The sequence below is a fragment of the Notolepis coatsorum genome (genome assembly GCF_963971535.1).
Source record: "Notolepis coatsorum genome assembly, chromosome: 10".
Lineage (NCBI taxonomy): Eukaryota > Metazoa > Chordata > Actinopteri > Aulopiformes > Paralepididae > Notolepis > Notolepis coatsorum.
Window position 1 is genome coordinate 22585222 of NC_140174.1, and position 21351 is coordinate 22606572.

The 21351-nt window shown below is 47.8% G+C and overlaps 1 protein-coding gene across 1 annotated transcript in view; it reads right to left on the reverse strand.

Moving 5' to 3' along the window:
• snx29 (sorting nexin 29) overlaps nt 1-21351 on the reverse strand; it is a 396887-nt gene that overhangs the window by 16631 nt on the left and 358905 nt on the right. The window lies entirely within an intron of this gene.

Sequence of the window (21351 nt, forward strand, 5' to 3'; positions counted from 1 at the left end):
AGTGTGTGTTTTCGACGGGCCGCGCGCGACAGAAGTACACAACTATTATATAACAGTAAGTAACTAATAGTGCAATTAATCAACTTACCAATCGGAAACGATGTAACGTAAGCCTCGATCGCTGTTGTTTGGGGGTTAGTGTCAGTACAATCTAACGTTAGTGAGTGTGTGTTTTCGACGGGCCGCGTGCGACAGAAGTACACAACTATTATATAACAGTAAGTAACTAATAGTGCAATTAATCAACTTACCAATCGGAAACGATGTAATGTAAGCCTCGCTGTAGCAAATCGCCTTCTTCTTCTTCTTCGGGATCAAACTGTGGGTCGCTCTCTGGATCCCAAACATAATGTACAGCCATGTTGTATTAGTTAGTAAAATCGGTATATGTTTTTGCGTGTCGAAATAAAAACCTGAAACCTAAGACCTCAGACCTCTACCTGGATGGAATGACGGGGAGATGGGCGGAGCTATTTGGTGGGTGGCTGTCACTCAAAGTGTGGGTGGAGCCAAGCCAAATAATAGCCTGATTTCATGAGGCTGAAAAATGCTGGTTTTGAGTACAAGATTAGAAATATAAAACAATGATTATTTTTGGAATAAAAATTACACATGTGTTACATAGACTCACAGGAAGTGTGTAAAGTTGCCCAAATAGTGCTAGGAATAGCACTGCATGACACCTTTAAAGCTTGAGATGCACTCCTCTGTTGCAGAGTTTAAAAACTTGATCTCCAACCTTTGTCAATCAAGTTGTACCTGTTTTAATTGATTTGTTATCCTTGCCTCGTCTTATTGTCTCTTTGTTATGATTTTATATGCTTTTTCTCTATACTGTATGTTATATCTAATTTCTGTATGTACACTCGACGTGACTGTAAATGAGGGAAACCTCAGTTGCCTTTTGAGTTTAAATAAAGGTTTGAATTGCCAGACCTGTTGTCATCGTCACACTGCTGTGCTGTGTGCGCACACATGGTGAACAGAGTCTGGATAGCTTTTGCCTTCCCCAAAATGGCATGACACCCTTATACCTGTGGCCCTGACCCCTTTCAGTTTTATAGGTATAACGATGTTGAAAACCCGGTGGGGGTTCTCTCATTCTGGGTGTCCTAGCTAGCCACTTCGTTGAGAGGCATCCAGCCATACTCTGACTTTATTTTTGTATATTGATACTTTGAGTTAATAAACTGTATTAACCAGGTCTGGTCTTACTCTGACTGAGTAAGTTATTCAGCTTCGGCTACTTTCCACCACAGCACACATGGTGAACAGAGTCTGGATAGCTTTTGCCTTCGGGAGACAAACGTCGTCCCTCCCGCTCAAAGAGCTCTGTCATCCAGCGTATGTCAAGAGAGAGAGAGAGAGAGAGAGAGAGAGAGTGAGAGAGAGATGGAAAGCACAATCTCTCTCTGCTCTCAGAAGCAAGCAATAGGCATTCTTTTTTTGTAATCATAATTATGTAACACTAGCCAGCCACATATTATAATTATTATAATTATTTTTTGGATGGAAGAGCCACACATTGACGGGCAAAGAGCCACGGGTTGGCCACCCCTGCGCTAGACGCTCGCAAAGTGCTGTGACTTTCCACATCTATATTCCATATATATGTGAAATAACGCTCTAATTACATTTTCCTGAAGTCATTTTGAAATTTCAGAAACCGTGCCAGATAAAACGGGTACTTTTAGGAAAAGTCATTGAGTGACAGAGCTGGAGCTCGACCGAGTGACGAGGATACATTTATTGAAAATGCCTAGGGGTCATTTGACCCCTTGTCAGCTGTGCTAGTGTTAAATGATTATTATCATAGCTCATGCCTATATAACTTGATCTCTGCTAAGTAATTTTGTAGTATTTTATCTATTAATTATTTTCCTTGAAATTGTGTTTTTATGGGCTCGTTTTTCCTATTTGCTCGTAAGGACCAGGAGTTGTATCAATTAGTTAAATGGAATTGAGTTCAGAAAATGATGTGACTTATTAATCAGTTTTAAATATATGCTACAAACAAAATGATGCTGCGTTGTTAAGAGCTTCAGCTCTGACATGTAGCAAAGAGAGAGAGAGAGTTTTGGGTGCCTCGGTTTTTTTCCTGTGGGGTAAAACAATATTTTCAGCGGTTCCTCAGGTCAAAAAGGTTTTGGGAACCACTGTACTATAGAGAGAACATTATTAGTGGAGCTTGAGGCGAACAGACAGTGGGGTGTAGCTTCAACTTGGGGAGGCAGGATGGCCTAGAGGTAAAGAGGCCGGCCAGTAACCCAAAGCTGGTGGTTTGATCCCCGGCCCAGACCGGAGGGTGGCCGGTATTACATCTATGGTGCCCATCGTCCTGCCTATGTGCCCTTGAGCAAGACACTGAAGCCAAAAAAATGCTCCAGGGGGCGCTGCACTGCAGACGACCCTGCGCTCTGACATCCCTGATAGAATGCATACTGTATGTGTGGGGGACTGTGTATTTATTTCATTTCAAAGCTTTATTTAAACTCGTGAGACACAAGCTTACAAAACAAGATATAGGTTATCAGCAATTTCATACAGATGCAGCTCTTAGGACTCTGAGCTCTGCTCTGTTACTGCGGTGATCAGGCACCATTAACCTGGCAGTGATGTTAACGAGGCGTTAACGATACTGCACCCTTGCAGTAGAGGTTAGAGCTGGATCTGTAGGCACATTACATAATAATAAACAATAAAAGATGAGCTAAGACAGTTACAAGTCGACACACAGTGGTCGGAGATCATACTTTTAAATGCAGCAAAAGAAGGATGTATGTAACAAGGAGTCATAGGCGAAGAGACAAATTTAGCTTCGTCTACATTGATATATAATCTTCTAACTTGAGTCACACACACACACACACACACACACACACACACACACACACACACACACACACACACACACACACACACACACACACACACACACACACACACACACACACACACACACACACACACACACACACACACACACACGCACACGCACACAGGACTGCACTCCATGTAGTCATGTTCAATCAAGTATAATTCAATTTGACCGACGTCTGCAAATCAGCAGAAACTGTAGCAAATTGGGGACGGCATGCAGTGAGGCAAAACACAAACACACTATTATTTATTATTCAAGTTAAACAGGGGCCAAAGTAGCTAGATGTGCTCAATTAATTAGGCATATAGATTTCCCCCCCCCCCCCCCCCCCCTGCCCCTCAGCACATTGTGATTGTCCCTGATTGGGTATCATATTGACTTTTGGAGAGGATAATAACTTCACAAACCCTGCTGGAATACCAATCATTTGACTAGAGGCAGGGATGACATTTTCATAATAGTGTATCGGGCTACTGGTAAGACGAATGTGGCTTCTGTGGTTGCAGTTCATACATGGCTTAAATACATAAATAGGGGCCCAATAAATGTCCATCCTAATAGCATTTAGCCTCCAGGCAGTCTGTTGTCATAATGAATCTAGTCAACTTGGACAATTATTTACCTGGCAATATTTCCTACACATTATATAGCCCATATAGTCTCTGGCATTTATATTCTGAGGTATGCATGGGAGAACGCGCCATGCATATCATGAGTGGTGGGCGGCGTGACACTCGTTGACCTCTATGGTAAATGGACCACATTTATATAGTGCTTTTATCCAAAGCGCTTTACAATTTATGCCTCACATTAACCCATTCACTCACCCATTCACACACAGACGGCGAAGGCAGCCATGCAAGGTGCCGACCTGCTCATCGGGAGCAGTTAGGGGTTAAGTGTCTTGCTCAAGGACACTTCGACACGCTGCCCGGGAGGAGCGGGAATCGAACCCGGGAACCGTCTGATTACAAGACGACCGCTCTACCTCCTGAGTCACTGTCCGGCCTCACTCTTTGGGGCGACGCTCCGTTCCAAGATTCCAAACACTGTCTCATAGCAGAGAAACTGTGTAGTCAAGTGTTTTCAAGTTTGTTTTGGTTTCTCTCTGCTCTGAGGTAGTGTAGCAGCCTTGAGCCTTTTGTTATTGTTCTGCAAGATACTCTCCTGGGTTTTTGTTGTGATTCTTTCCAGCCTGGTGATTGGAGAAATCTGTATTCTGCACCCTTGACCGCCCAGAGCCTGGACGCGTCTATTCTTATCCTAACGGATTAACAGTTCCGCATTCGCGTTCTACGATCTGATTGGCCACTGACGTTTCTGGTGCGATTTGATTGGCCACTGACGTTTCTGGTCATGTGACATGTGCGCCCAATCGCGTGACGCGGCCATTTCCGCCTCGAACAGCAGCAAACTATCTAACGCCTAGTTTATCACTGGTTAAGCTTAGGCGACTCTTTAGAAGTTGGTTAAGGTTAGAGTTTGGATTCAGGGCTGGCGTTCTATCGCCCTGCTCTAAGACAAACTCTAACCTTAACCAACTTCGAAAGAGTGCCTAAGCTTAACCGGGCGCAGAACTTGCCGTCACACGATTGGCGCGACCAGAAACGTCAGTGGCCAATCAGAGCGCAGAACGCGGAACTGTTAATCCGTTAGGATAAGAATAGACGCAGCCTGGACACTGTGTTCCCGAACACATTTATGTGTGGACTAATGTCTCCCTCTGGGGGTTGGTTGATGTAATAAAGATTGTTTTTTTTGTTTTTCTTCCTCTGATCAAAAAAGTTATGTTTTTGAATGATAATATTTTTAGTTGTCATTATGAAGTAATAATGATTTATGATCAAAGAGGGGAGTGTCATAGAAAATATCATCTTGTCATTATAGATCCGTGTTGAAATATCATACATATTCGACTGTTCCTTTAAGGACTCCGGGCTCCAGAGAAAGGATGACTTTTGACCTAATCTTTTAAGGTTGTTTAAAATTCCAGTTAGGAACATGGTGAACATCACCGCCTAGCCAAGGCTGATTCTCCTAACTGGGCCATTTTATACTTTCAGTCATATCTGTTCTAATGTTACGTCTTGAAACTGTGTATTTAATGTACGTCTGACCAGAGCTCTTGGTCACTTTGCTGGTCAGACTCTTGTGTGTGAACACATGTGTCTCTGATTGTAAACTGATCTTTCATTTGTGGCCACAGATGAAATAAACTATGTTTTCTAATTTTAATAACGACTCAGAATGATTTATACAACGGCTCAACTATTGTCCTTTAACATTTTCCATAACAACACGCACGCACACACGCACGCATAGTATACCATTTCCTTATTGCCTATATTTATTGTAACGTATAATATAACCGATATGGCATACAGAGCCTCATCTGCACCTTTGATTACACTGTTTAAATTTAGGATATTTTTATATTCAGCGTCAATTATGAATTCATTTCATTGCCTATAGTTATGTCTTTCTACTATTACCCTGCCCATACCTGTACCTCCCCTCTCCCCTCCTGACACCCGAATTTCCCCAAGGGAATCAATAAAGGAATATCTTATCTTATCCCGGCTTATCAAACACCAGACCCCGGCCTAAAGCAACCGCCATCACGAGACATCATGACACCGCCTTGTCAGAACGCCACAACAAAAGGCTGCAGTGGATCCTTCAGCAGATTCTGAATTCAAAGTCTGAAGCGTCACAAACTGGTTTACGAACGAAGGTCTGCAGCGTTTATTTCTTCTCCAAGGACTGAAGAGGCCTGAACTCAGACTGTGTGTATGTGCACGTACACACACACACACACACACACACACACACACACACACACACACACACACACACAGTGTGTTCTGAGCAAACAGAGAACGTGTTAAGGTTGAGCCGCATACCAAGTGCTGACACTCGGAGCAGGGAGGTGAGACTGCACTACTAGTGCTGTGGTCGAGTGGGGAAAGTGCCAAGAAGATTAGAGCATCGCTTCACAGAGGCACACACGCACGCATGGGCATACAGTCGCGCAAACACACACACACACACATTATGCAGATGCGCACACACACACACACACACACACACAAACAACACGGGAGTGTGTGACAGCCAGTGAGAGGAGGAAAGCGGGTCACTGCACCATCATTAAGGAGCAAGAGGAGCCATCGGGTGTTTGAGGACACAGAGAGGAGAGGACTCAGCAGGGCCTCGGGTTTCTCTGCATCCCCTCTCTCTCTCCCCACAGCCGACAGTGGCTCAGGAGGTAAAGCCGCCGTCTGGTAATCTGGAGGTTCCCCGGTCCTCACGGGCACAGCGTGTCGAAGTGTCCTCGAGCAAAGACACTTAACCCCCTAATTGCTCCCACGATGAGCAGGTTGGCACCTTGCACGGTTGCCTCTGCCATCGGTGTGTGAGTGAATGGGTGAATGTGAGGAACAAAGTTGTAAAGCACTTTGGATAAAAACGCTATATAAATGTACCGTGTAAAGCACTCCAAGTTCTTGTCTGTATCATCCGGTGCTCAGAATGGCTGTTAAACCTTTAGACACAGTCTATCATGCTGCTCTCAGATGTATCACTGGTGACAGCTATGACACTCACCGTTGTTTTCTGTATGATAAGGTTGGTCGGCGTGATAAACATTGGTATTTGTTTATTTTCATCTCTTGTTGGTCATCAACTATGTTGGATTGGAATTGTGGATTCTATCAAACTCGCTCAAGTGATCTGCTTATGCTTAACCCCTTAAGCCTGACGGGCCCGGTATAGGGCCAAGATTCATATCACGCCATAAATCGATCAATACTCTCTTCATGTCTATTTTTTTTGTAATCTATTCTATTTTATTCTATTATTATTTGTATTTTTGCACAATCGAAGCGGGCATGGCCACCTTCATTTCACTATTATGTCTTGTGTATGTATGTGATGAATAAACCTCTTGAATCTTGAATACAGAACGTATTCATTATTGTTCCGTTTCTTTTTCAAACCCTGTCAAAACAGCAGTCAAAGTGTATATTTTCAGCACTATGTTTGTTTACTAGTGAAATATGAGTTTATAGAAATCTCAGCGCATTGAGTCGAAAACCTGCACATATTGACGCGAGGAAGTGGCGCAGCCAAAAGTGAGTGTAGTCTAGTTTGAAAGAAGAGACCCAGGGCTTTCGAATTTCGCATGGTGGTAATCACCATCAAATAAATTAAGAAAATATTAATATTCTCCTTTGGTTCATTACAATTTACTCAAGCCTAGTAACAGACACAATATTTCTGACACTGGGAATACATTCCCTGAGGTCCATAGATGTCCCTAGATACCAAGAACATGCTAATGGACCTTGTAGAAGTGGATCAATCTTCCATTTACTTAGGTACAGTATGTATTTTTGGCGGATTTTCTGAAAATATGGCTAGGGTTTAAGAGGTTCCCTGAGCTTGTTCTAATCTCGGAAAGACTGCCTTCTCCTTTAGTGCTCCATACTCTTGGAATGTCCTTCAATGCACTTTGAAGATTAATATTCTTCCAACCTTTGTACATCATTTTGTAATTGTTTTTAGCTAGATTTTCTTGTTTCTTGTTTTTATCGTGTTGTGATTACGTGTTTTCATCTTATTTTATCTATTTTAACTGCATACTCACTGTAAATAAGGGAAACCTCAGTGTCCCTCCGGTTTAAATAAAGGTTGACTGAATAGAAAGGTGTGCTCAGTAGAGCGCAAATCTTCACACACTATTACACAATTACATGGTGAGGAAAATATATTTGTTTGGTGGAAACCGGATCAGGAGATACACACTCATTTGAGTACCATTTGGCCTGATGGTGGCGCTAGAGGAAAGGTCATGGGGTCACCAAGAGTCCATCCTACAGCGGTCATGAATGTGCACAACAAGTATTAGACCAATTGGCCTTGTTGTTTGCGGGATATAGCTTCGGATGGAAAGACAGACACAAGCGATTACATGATCTCTCCAGGCCAGTGGAGATAATGAGAACAGAACTGCTTTCCAATACAGTTGGGACTCGCAGTGGAAAAGTAGGTCATACAACAAACGAGTAAGAAAACAACAAGAAAACACACAAAATCGAACGTACTGAATGTGAATGATGTGAAGATACATTCAGGTAGATTCCAGTCATATGACCCATTTTTTATTTATTTTTTTTATTATTATTATTATCTTTTTCCTCCTTCTTTATCCGTTTTTCTCCCATCCCAATGTTAGTCGTTATGCCAATTCCCAATCCCCTTCCTGGTCGTTGCGCACTCTACCCCCTACCGTCGGTCCGGGAGGGCGGAGACTATCACATGCTTCCTCCGACACATGTGTACCCAGCCCACCGCTTCTTTTTACCTGGCAGCGTGGACTCTCACTGGGAGAGTGTAACGTGTGGAAGGTCACACTACCTCTCCCAGATCCTTCCCTTGCTGTGCAGGCGCCCCGACCGAACTGTAGGAGTCGCTGTTTACAATGACCAGGACCCACCCTCGCCGGGTTTCCCACCCGCTAACACTGCCAATTGTGTCAGTATGGACGGTCGGCCAACCCGGAAGCACCACAGCTGGATTCGATCCCACTGTCTCTGTGGTGGTAGACAGACGCTTAGTCCGCTGCACTACCCGGCCACGCCATATGACCCATTTTCTTTTTTAACTCCATGATATTCCGTGACCTTCCCAGTGAAATTCATTGACATTCCTCCCTGAACCTTCCTTCGTCCAGGAATACACCCATTGATATTCCAGCCATTCCACGTCCCGGAGAGAGAACCCACAGCCCTCAGAGGTGCTGGACCTACACGCAGTGGCAGGAACAGCACGTCTGGGAAGACATCCTACTGTACTCCTCCTTCAAACATCATCCCCCTCTCCCTTCCCCTTCGTTCTCCCCCTCCCTCCTTCCTCCTCCCAGCAGGATGGTCGATGACCACACTAATCAGCCTTTCATCCATCAGTGGAGCTGTTGTGTTGCCAAACTCCCCCAGTCAAACTCCGGCGAGCGTGTCCGTGTAATGGGCAGGAAGAGGCCATGCAGGAGGGGGATAAGGGAGGGGGGGGGGGGGGTCATGTCACATTACAGGGTGTCGTATACGACGAGACGACCGGGGCTGCCAAGGCGTCGGAGAACAAATCGATAATTCCGTGGATGAAACGCCGTGAAGAGAGTGTTGGGGTTCAAACGAGTCTCCTCTCCTCCTCCACCGTCGCGGCTGGGCTTTCGCTCGCTTCATCATAACGCCGGGAAAAAAACGTGGCACAACTTCAAACCGGACGGAGGCTCGCCGGTTACAGAGCGAGTGTTTTTTCCGTCGCTTGAGAATAAAGGGGACTTGTGTACAAATGAGTGTCAAAGTGATGGTTGTATTCAGGCGGAGAGGATGAATCACACACTGTCATGGATCCATGCAAAGGTATGGGTTTTTACTGAACCTCCATCCACGACATATACATATTGTATATATATATGTGCATTCTGTATATAAAAAAGTTAATAGTATCATGACTTTTTTTTTTTTTTTATCTTTTTCCCCCCTCCTTTTTCCTCTGATTTTCTCCCATCCCAATGATAGTCGTTATGCCAATTCCCAATCCCCTTCCTGGTCGCTGCGCACTTACCCCCCACAATCGGTCTGGGAGAGTGGAGGCTATCACGTGCTTCCTTCGACAGACGTCTAGCCAATCAACCACTTCTTTTCACCTGGCAGCGCGGACTCTCACTGAGAGGGTGTAACGTGTGGAAGGATCACACTACCTGTTACAAAGGGTCAGATTAAACCGAATAATATATTTATTACTTGAGATATATTGTATAATATTTGTATATCGTCTGATATCCCTTGTATATTCTTTGTACATATACACGGAATATCCCTTTACCTAGGTACAGGCCAGACCATAATATTCGTTCTCCTATTGGACAGCGACCCCCTAGGCGCCAACGGCCATACCCCCAATGTCTAGTTCAAAGCCACCGCTAAGACATGTCTCAACATGCCCAGGTTTGCGCAGTAATACGAGACAGAAATGAGGTTGGCACTAGATTATTCACCTTACGTATAAATACGGCGCAGGTGGATACAGAAGCACTTAGTAACTAAAAGCTGAAGCCTTCACCACGATACAACGTGCTGTGAAGTGGGCCCGTTTTTGCCCCTAAATAGAGCCTTGAGACCGCGTGCGAATTGATAGCTAAAGTGTCAGAGTTTAACGCTGTATCGTCGAGTTCGACTTATTCTATTATAAAGTAATAGTCTATTATGTATAGTGTATCGTGCGGCTACCGTTCTACAGTGACCAGCATTACCACCGGTTCATCGTACCGAGCTAGTGTGCTTATCCAGGCTGGGCGGCCTAACCTTGTGCCGCCATCCGAGGAGTCCTAGACGAGAACCGTGTGGATATGTACACTGGATAACCTACACCGACGAATGCAGAGCCTTTTCCGGCTGGATTATATTGCTTTGGTACTATGGCTGCTGGAGCAGAGAACCGTCTACCCCACTGCTGTGTGGGATCCACCCTGTGAGGAGCACCGTCGAGCCCGCCTCTAGGACCCAGAGGCTGGCTAGCTTTCATCCATGCTGCAATGCATACCGGAGTATAGCTGTTGCTTTGTCTAAGGACCAAGGGATTATTGCACCGTCTCCTGTACCTGGAGTCTCTTTATTCCTCGTTGATCCAGACTTTTGCTCCCAACAATTCCTCTCCCCTGCTGGCTTACAACCGGAGGGAACCCCCTTAGTATCTCCAGCTGACCTACGAGTGTGCCTTATATAATTCGTATGCTACAGGTGGTATTAATTATACCCATCGTAATATGCTCATGGACTTACGCTCTTGACCTATTTAAGTGTTCTTCGCCATATAAGCGCGACTCATAATTCTCAATACTGTAATCTACTATTGCTGCTCTTCTAATAAATATTCTAAACAGGACTTTCTTTGTTAAGCCGTGTTATTGTGTGGGTGTTCATCATATATACCGTGTACTGTATGGCCAGTAATTAAAGTACATAACTAAGTAGTGGTTTAATGATACCATACTCTCAATACAGTCAGGGAATTGTACCCCTCAGTTACAATTGGTCCTTCGAGCCGGAGGAATATCAGTGTAATATCTAAATATAATATTGATATTAACCATGGCCAGCGGTGAACACTCCACAAACGGCTCTCCTAAGCTAGAGCGCCCGCAGCGCAGACGGCAGCCACCTCCTTACCTAGAGGACTACGCTGCCAGTCTACTACCTAGCTTTATACAGACGTTAAATGTGGGAAAAGCGGATAGTAAAAGCATGTCAAACCCTAACGACCAGGCGACCTTGCCAGTAGAGACCCTAGTGGGTTCTAACGTAACTGACCAAGCTCACGGGGGGGACCAGGAGGGACATGACATGACTATACCCCCCGACAACGTCAACGGGACGGTCCCCGGAGAGCTCCAGGATAAAGAAAGCGCTCCAGGGACGGAACCCGACCCACTACCAGAAGAGAAGCGCACCCAGGAGATAGACCTCCTCGGAGCGCGCCAGGAGAACGGATCTCCAACGAGCACTGTCAGAAGCCGATCACCTCCACCAGTGTCTTCCCCCAGCGAGGCGGACAAGATGCTGGCGCAGGCATTCATCGCCACCCTGGCAGCCTCCACTGAACGCGATCGACTCCAAGCACAGACGCTTAGCGAGCGCGAACATTCTTCCATGGAACAAGAGCGCCTCCGGGCGCAACAGCTAAGTGAGCGCGAACACTCTACCATGGAAAGAGAACGCCTGCAGGCTCAACAACTGAGTGAGCGCGAACAATCTGCAGACCAAAGAGAGCGCCTTCACGCGCAACTCCAAGCGCAAGCCCTTAGTGAACGCGAACACTCTGCGACCCAGCGAGAGCGCTTCCAGGCGCAGCAAAGGAGTGAAGACGACCGCATACGCCTGGAGACCAGACGCCTCCAGACGGAAGAGAATATTGAAAGAGACTGCGCCGATGCCCAGCGCGCCGCCGCCGATGCACAGCGCGACGCCGCCAATGCACAGCGCGACGCAGCCCAAGCCCAGCGCGAAGCAGAGCGCGACCTCGCTCACATCAAGCGCGAAGCCGAGCGCGACCGACTACAAGCGCAGATAATGGAGCAACTGATTGCCAGGGCGACTCCCCCTCTCTCCGCACGGAGCTCCAGGGCATCGTCAAGACAAGGGTCTAGGGCACCTTCCCCTACCCGACCAAGCGACCCGGAGCCCGGCCAACAGAAAGAGCCTATACACGTCTCCCAACCCCCTCCCCGACTGGTCCATGCGAGACCCAGCAACCGGGAAGAACCGGCCTATGCCGCCGAGAGACTGAATAGACGACTGCAAGATCTAGAAGACCTAGCAGAGGAAGAAGAAGAGGAAGAGGAGGAAAGTCAAGCCCACCAGCAGCATCGTACTCCACAGGACCAGGAGGTCCAGTACAGCCCAGACTTTACCCCCGAGGCCCTGCGTTACAGACCCCCGACTCAACTCAAGGGTGAGTTTGACGCACCGCCAGCCCCGAGGAACAGCACCTGGGTACCCGGGCTTTGGTACCCACCAAGTACCAGCCCACGACGACACGTACGGGGAGACTCGCCCAGGAGGCCTCTCCCCCAACGCTCACCGATGTGCCAGCCATCCATGGCATCGTACCTTGGCACACCGACGTTCCCGGATTTCACACACGAGGACAGAGCACAGTACACGGAACTACGGATGTGCTTAGAGACTATGATGTCCGATGTCCCCGATGAGACGTACAAATATGCTATCCTCCTCAAGCACCTGAAGGTGCCCAGAGCGCATAATATAGCGCTGGCATATTCCAACTCAAGTACCCCATACACCGCGGCTCTAGTAGCCCTCGACCAACGTTATGGACGCATATGGGACTACGTGATACAAGAGATAAGGAATATTGACCGTCTCCCCCCAGCCACAGACAATCGCTCACTGGATGACCTCTCTATCAAGGTACAATCCCTGGTAGGGATGCTGGGGGCACAAAAGGAAAAGGGTAGACACGAACTGTACGCTAACTCTAATGTGGAAAGGATATTAGAGAAGCTTCCTCCCGCCCGACAAGAGCGCTTCAGGCGGCAAAGAGACCACCGTGATCCCAACGGTCCCGAGCCATCCCTCCTAGACCTGGCCGACTTTCTCGCGAGAGAAGTCAGCAGCCTACGACTGGATACGTTCGTGCGTAGTGGACCAAGCCCCAGAGAGGGACCTCGGAGATCCAACGATAACCGCAGGCTGGTGACTGTCATGCACCAAGCCGAATCAGTACCGCGTAACAAGAACCACAGCACCCCCTCGACGAAAGAGAAGTGGAAGATTGTATGCCAGTACTGCGAGAAAGAACATTGGCTGTGACAATGTGATACTTTCAAGAAGATGACCGCCGACGAGGTGAGTCAATGGATAAAGGCCAACCGCCGCTGTTACCGCTGTGCGCGCAGCCATATGGCAGCCGAGTGCCGCTTGAAGAAGAGGTGCAGCCGGTGTGACGGAGCCCACTTAGACGTCTTGCATGACAGCAACAGGAAGAAACCCGCACCCTCAAGCAGCACCAGAGCAAGCGTCATGTATATTGACCCCGCCAGCAGCGGGGGCTCCCGGGTGCTCTTGAAGGTGGTCCGAGTGACATTAAGCTACGAGGACAAGGTCATGGACACTTACGCCGTCCTTGACGACGGGTCAGAAAAGACTCTCCTCCTCGCATCCGCTGCAGCCCAGCTGGGTCTGCGGGGGAGCGAAGAAACGATGACGATTCGTACTATAAGAAGAGACCTGAAGACAATAAAGGGTGAGCACGTCTCCTTCACTATCGCAGCAAGCGGGCAGCCAGAGAGGCGGTATAGGATCACTAACGCTTTCACCAGCCAAGACATAGGCCTGTCGCGGTACACCTACCCCATCGCCAAGCTGATGGATAAATACGTGCACCTGCGTCAACTACCTATACCGCTCATCGACGGCGCCACCCCGACCCTGCTCATAGGATCCGACCACGCACACCTCATCGTCCCGACGGACCGGGTCCACATTGGGCCCAGAGGCTGTCCAGCAGCAGTCGAGACCCGCCTAGGATGGACACTACAAGGCCCCCTCTCCAGGTCTCCCAACCGATCAGCAGCCACTCGCTGCCTCCACTCCAGAGTGACAGAAGAAGACACCACCCTCTTACAGCACGTCGAGAGGCTATGGACACTAGAGACAATGCCCTTTAAGAACGAAAAGAAACACATTCGTTCCAAGGAAGACATTTATGCCATAGCCCTCCTCGAGCAGGGGACAAAGAGAGTCAAAGTCAATGGAGTGATGAGATACGCAACTCCACTCCTGAGGCGAGAGGGTATGCCTACCTTCCACGCCTCAAAAGAAGCGACGGAGCGATATCTACTGAACACCGAGCGGCGCCTAGCCAGAGACCCCGCTCAAGCCACTGTGTACCGCGCTGAGATTGACAAGCTAATCACAGCGGGACACATAAAGAGAATTGACATTCAAGAGGCCGATCAGACGACCGAATCATGGTACGTGCCCCACCACAAGGTCCACCACAACGGCAAGGATCGTATTGTGTTTAACTGCAGCTACCAGATCGGATCACAAAATCTGAATAAAGAGCTCTTGCCCGGCCCAACACTCGGCCCCTCTCTACTAGGCGTGTTGCTACGTTTCTGCCAGAACAAGGTGGCCATCAACGGCGACATCAAAGGGATGTTCCTGCAGGTGCGACTAGTGGAAGAGGACAAGCCCCTGCTGCGGTTCTTATGGAGAGAGAGGATCGGGGATGAGCAACCATCCATCTATCAATGGGAAGTCCTCCCTTTCGGAACCACATGCAGCCCATGCTGTGCTACGTTCGCACTGCAAAAACATGTCGCAGAGGACCCAGCAGCTGACGAGGAGGTCCGACAAAGTGTAGAGAAGAGTTTCTACGTGGACAACTGTCTGCAAAGCGTCTCGACGCCAGAAGAGGCCGAGGCCCTCCTACTCAAGCTCCGCGCCTCCCTGATCAAAGGCGGCTTTGATCTCCGGCAGTGGGCCAGCAGCGACCCTCAAGTACTGCGCAGCCTCTCCCCAGAGGACAAGGCAGCAAGCAGCGAGACCTGGATGACGACTATCCCAGGTGAAGCCCAAGAAATGACATTAGGACTAGTCTGGCGCTTCAAAACAGACTCGCTCCATTATAGACACACACCCCTGACCAAGGAGCAGGGAAGGTCGATTTCACTACCGACCACAAGACGGAGTGTATACAGAACACTCGCCAGACAATATGACCCGTTGGGATGTATTCTACCTTACACCACCAGGGCAAAGATGATTGTACGAGAGCTGTGGGACAAGGACCAGGGCTGGGACGACCCCATACCCGACCACCTTGCTTCCACATGGAGAGAGTGGGAAACAGAACTCAGCTCACTCCCAGGTGTCAACATACGCCGCAGCTACTTCCCACCCACAGTGCGGCTGGAGACGTGTCAGATGGACCTGCACGTCTTCAGCGACGCCTCCGAAGTAGCCTACGGTTCGGTGGCCTACTTGCGGGCCCGAGAGGAGGGAGGAGAAATACATACCGCCTTCATCCTGGCTCGTTCAAGAATAGCCCCCCGCAAGCAACAATCGATCCCGCGTCTAGAGCTCTGCGCAGCCCTAGTAGGAGCGCAACTCGCCACGTTAATCCAACGTGAACTCACCATCCCGGTGCAAAGAACAATCCTGTGGTCAGACTCCATGACCGTACTCACATGGATCCAGTCCGATTCGTGTAGATACAAGGTCTTCGTGGGAGTCAGAATCACAGAGATCCAAGATTTAACAGAATCAGCATGCTGGAGGTACGTGGACACAAAACAGAACCCAGCAGACGTCATCACACGGGGAATGTCCCTGGATGACCTCACACGTCACAATCTCTATAGTGACGGTCCCGAGTTCCTCAAGCTCCCGGAAGAAGAGTGGCCTACACCCACCCCACGGGAGGCTAGTCAAGAGGAGGCAGAGATGAAGAAATCTATGTTCTGTGGGTTGACGCACACACCAGTCCCCACAGATCCCAACATAGACGACTGCCCTACCCTTGAGAGTGCGCAGTTAAAGACATTCCTGTGGCACCACCCTGAGGTTCCCTCCACTACTGACATTAATGCAGCTAATTACAAAGAAGCAGAACTCCTTCTGCTACAGCGAGCCCAAAGAGACTCGTTCCCCGACGAGCTAGACTGCCTGCAGGGATCAAAGCCAGTCCCGTCAGACAGCAGACTGCTCCACTTGGCCCCTGAGCGCGACGCCCATGATCTCATCAGAGTGGGTGGTCGTCTGAGAAGGGCCCCAGAATTAACGGATGACGTCAAGTTCCCGATAGTTCTCAACAGCCGACACAAGGTCACAGAGCTCATCATAAAGAAATACGACAAGGACGTGCACCACGCCGGGGCAGAGAGAGTCTTCGCTGAGATCAGACGTCGCTATTGGATACTGCAAGGAAGAGAAGCAGTACGACGCTTCCAGCGGACCTGTCTAGACTGTCGCAAGTGGCGAGCACAGCCCAGTATACCCAGGATGGCTGACCTACCCCCCTGTCGCCTTCGACTCGGCGACAAGCCCTTTCACTCCACCGGTATGGACTGCTTCGGCCTGCTGTATGTGAAGAAAGGAAGAGGGACGGAGAAGCGGTGGGGTATTGTATTCAAATGCATGACCACCCGAGCGATACACATAGAACTCCTTCCAACCATGAGTACGGACTCATTCCTTATGGCCTTCCGGAGATTCACAGCGCGGAAAGGAAAACAGTCTATATTATTGTCTGATCACGGGACAAACTTCAAAGGCGGAGAAAGAGAGCTGAGAGAGAGCTTCCAAGCTATGGGCCCAGAACTTAAGACCCATCTCGCTCCCTCTCAGATTGATTTCCAGTTTAACCCCCCGAATGCCCCTCACTTCGGGGGAACTTGGGAACGAGAAGTACGTTCAATAAAGACAGCCCTGTACGCCGTGCTTGGGGCCCAGACCGTGGCGGAAGAAGTCCTCACGACAGTCCTCACGGAGATCGAGGGAGTATTGAACTCAAAGCCCCTCGGTTACGTCTCAAGTGATGTAGCAGATGTCGACCCAGTCACCCCCAACACTCTCTTGATGGGGCGGCTGGACCCCGCGCTCCCACAGACAGTGTACAGACCTGAGGAAGCGAACGGCCGAAGAATGTGGAGGTACAGTCAAGTATTGGCTGACAAGTTTTGGAACAGTTTCCTCCTCCACTATCTACCGTCTCTACAGACCCGCCAGAAATGGGTAAAAGAAAGAGACAATTTGACGGAGGGCACAGTCGTCATGATTATAGACCAGTCACTACCCCAAGCTATGTGGCCGGCCGGCCGCGTAAGCAAAGTGATCACTGGTGCCGACGGAAAGGTCAGAGCGGAAGAAGTGCTCGTCCAGGGACGGACATACACCCAACCCGTGGCGAGGCTGATAGAGTTGCCAAGGCTCCCTGACTCTCTTAATGACGACCATGACCCACTGACTTTGTGAATTGCCCTACTCCTCACAACGGACATTGAGTAGTGGACAAGGCGGTTAATCTGTCACTGCTTATCTAATTAGGTGCGGACTAATTAGGAGGCGGCTGTTACAAAGGGTCAGATTAAACCGAAAATATATATTTATTACTTGAGATATATTGTATAATATTTGTATATCGTCTGATATCCCTTGTATATTCTTTGTACATATACACGGAATATCCCTTTACCTAGGTACAGGCCAGACCATAATATTCGTTCTCCTATTGGACAGCGACCCCCTAGGCGCCAACGGCCATACCCCCAATGTCTAGTTCAAAGCCACCGCTAAGACATGTCTCAACATGCCCAGGTTTGCGCAGTAATACGAGACAGAAATGAGGTTGGCACTAGATTATTCACCTTACGTATAAATACGGCGCAGGTGGATACAGAAGCACTTAGTAACTAAAAGCTGAAGCCTTCACCACGATACAACGTGCTGTGAAGTGGGCCCGTTTTTGCCCCTAAATAGAGCCTTGAGACCGCGTGCGAATTGATAGCTAAAGTGTCAGAGTTTAACGCTGTATCGTCGAGTTCGACTTATTCTATTATAAAGTAATAGTCTATTATGTATAGTGTATCGTGCGGCTACCGTTCTACAGTGACCAGCATTACCACCGGTTCATCGTACCGAGCTAGTGTGCTTATGCAGGCTGGGCGGCCTAACCTTGTGCCGCCATCCGAGGAGTCCTAGACGAGAACCGTGTGGATATGTACACTGGATAACCTACACCGACGAATGCAGAGCCTTTTCCGGCTGGATTATATTGCTTTGGTACTATGGCTGCTGGAGCAGAGAACCGTCTACCCCACTGCTGTGTGGGATCCACCCTGTGAGGAGCACCGTCGAGCCCGCCTCTAGGACCCAGAGGCTGACTAGCTTTCATCCATGCTGCAATGCATACCGGAGTATAGCTGTTGCTTTGTCTAAGGACCAAGGGATTATTGCACCGTCTCCTGTACCTGGAGTCTCTTTATTCCTCGTTGATCCAGACTTTTGCTCCCGACAATTCCTCTCCCCTGCTGGCTTACAACCGGAGGGAACCCCCTTAGTATCTCCAGCTGACCTACGAGTGTGCCTTATATAATTCTTATGCTACAGGTGGTATTAATTATACCCATCGTAATATGCTCATGGACTTACGCTCTTGACCTATTTAAGTGTTCTTCGCCATATAAGCGCGACTCATAATTCTCAATACTGTAATCTACTATTGCTGCTCTTCTAATAAATATTCTAAACAGGACTTTCTTTGTTAAGCCGTGTTATTGTGTGGGTGTTCATCATATATACCGTGTACTGTATGGCCAGTAATTAAAGTACATAACTAAGTAGTGGTTTAATGATACCATACTCTCAATACAGTCAGGGAATTGTACCCCTCAGTTACACTACCCCCCTTAGATCCTATCTGCGCTGAGCAGGCGCCCCGACCGAACTGTAGGAGTCGCTGTTTACAACGACCCGGACCCACCCCGCCAGCTTTCCCACCCTCTAATACAGCCAATTGTATTAGTGTGAACGGCCAGCCAAGCTGGTGATTCGAACAGGCGAATCCAGCGTCTCCGGTTTTGGTGACGAACGCAATCTCCGCTACGCCACCTGTCCGCTCGTATCATGACAATTGTATTACAAGACATAAAACATATGTCATATCTTACTGGAAATCGATACCTATCTCCCGGCAGCGTGTCGAAGTGTCCTTGAGCAAGACATTTAACCCCTAATTTCCCCTGATGAGCAGGTTGGCACCTTGCATGGTTGCATGAATGTGAGGAACAAAATTGTAAAGCACTTTGGATAAAAAAGCTATATACTGTAAATTCTCTCTCTCTTGTGTTGTGTATTTTCTCATCGATGACACTGTCCCATTGGTGAGGAAAAGAGGGAGATTTTCAGGGAATGTTGTTTAAATTAGAACCATAATTTGGGTTTGGGTTAAGGGTTAAAGCTAGGCATGTAGTGGTGAGGGTTAAGGTTGAGTTTAGGGTCAGGGGCTAAAGCATTAATGTAGTGGTGAGGGTTAAGGTTGAGTTTAGGGTCAGGGGCTAAAGCATTAATGTAGTGGTAAGGGTTAAGGTTGAGTTTAGGGTCAGGGGCTAAAGCATTAATGTAGTGGTGAGGGTTAAGGTTGAGTTTAGGGTCAGGGGCTAAAGCATTAATGTAGTGGTGAGGGTTAAGGTTGAGTTTAGGGTCAGGGGCTAAAGCATTAACACATCTTGCGCCAAAGACGAGTTTACTCGTTATTGCCCGCCAATCGTTGTGCGCCAACAACGAGTAAACTCGTTTTTATGATTGTTATTTCTTTTATTCGCTATTGGCATTCATAATTCATCCAGGAAGGCTAGGATGACTACCGGCTGGAGGTGGAGCGGACACTAACATGGTGCAGAGAACACAACCTTATACTCAACGAAAGCAAGACCGTTGAACTCATCATTGACTTTCGGAAAATCACACCCACCAAAACACCCATGCTCATCAATAATCAACCCATTTCAGCCACAGACACATTCAAATACTTAGGAACACACATCAGCAATAAACTCAACTGGGATCATCACACCACTCATCTACTTAAAACAGCCAATCAAAGATTATTTCACTTGAGACAACTCAAGAAGTACAAGGTTAGGAAGACTTTAATGATACAATTCTACACAGCCATAATACAAAACATCCTTTCACTCTCCATCACTGTATGGTACGGCAACACACCCAAACACACACTACACAGACTAGACAGGATCATCATAAGGGCATCCAAACTCATTAACTGCAAACTCCCCACCCTGGACTCCATACACAAACATCACACCATCACACGCGCACACAAAATCATCAGTGACCCCCTGCACCCAGCTCATCACCTCTTCCAACACCTCCCCTCTGGTAGGAGGTTCAGGTCACTGGGCAGTCGCACGGTTAGGTTCAACAACAGTTTCTTCCCCAAGGCCATACAATTACTTAACTCCAACTCCTCCTAATTTTACCCCCTGCTGTTATGTTATGTATGTTATGTTATGTTATGTTTATGTTATGTTATGTTCCATGTGTCTTCTTATGTCTTTGTGGACTGTGGTGTATTGTCGCAGCTACCACCTGCACCGTGCTCGAATTCCACCGGCCTGGCCGTGTGGCAATAAAAGGAACTTGAAAAGGAACTTGAACTTGAACTGTCTGATATTGCAACGCCTCAATACCGCCCCCTGATGGATTTCAGGCAAGTTGCACTCCACTCTAAACCGGAAATGGCGCTCTGTGCATCGGGAAAAAAGCTCCGGCAGAGATATCTTGTAACGTGGATCAAGATACACACTCGAGTGCATGGGATCGCTTTCGAGACGCAAGAATCAATATGCTTTCGGCGTTTATTGCGTCATACAAACGGAAAATGGATCTAGCAGATCGACATCAAATAATTGGAAAAAAAATTCTCCAGATACATCGGCCACAGGTAAGAGGAATCTAACGTTAATTCCAGCTCGATTGTCCATTTATTTCATTGCAATCTATCCGATGGACGTATGGTGTCGTACTAAAGAAAGCCGTTAGTGACAATCAAGGAATCATAAACGACCGCCCCCCTTTCCTTCACGCATGATTGAGCATAATGTATAGCGATCATATGCATTTGAATTTTTTAATATAGCGTGTATAGGAACGAAACGCCAATCGATTATGTGTAATACGCGTCGGGGCCTATAACGCACGTTCTAGGAATTACTGCTATACAGTCTAAAAACATACTTATATTCTCGACGGTACTAACACGTCAATGTATGAATGGAAAAATATAATGTTCCCACATCCGGAACGATAGATACCCGATGTTGAATGGGCCATAGTCATGTCGATATAGCTATAATATTT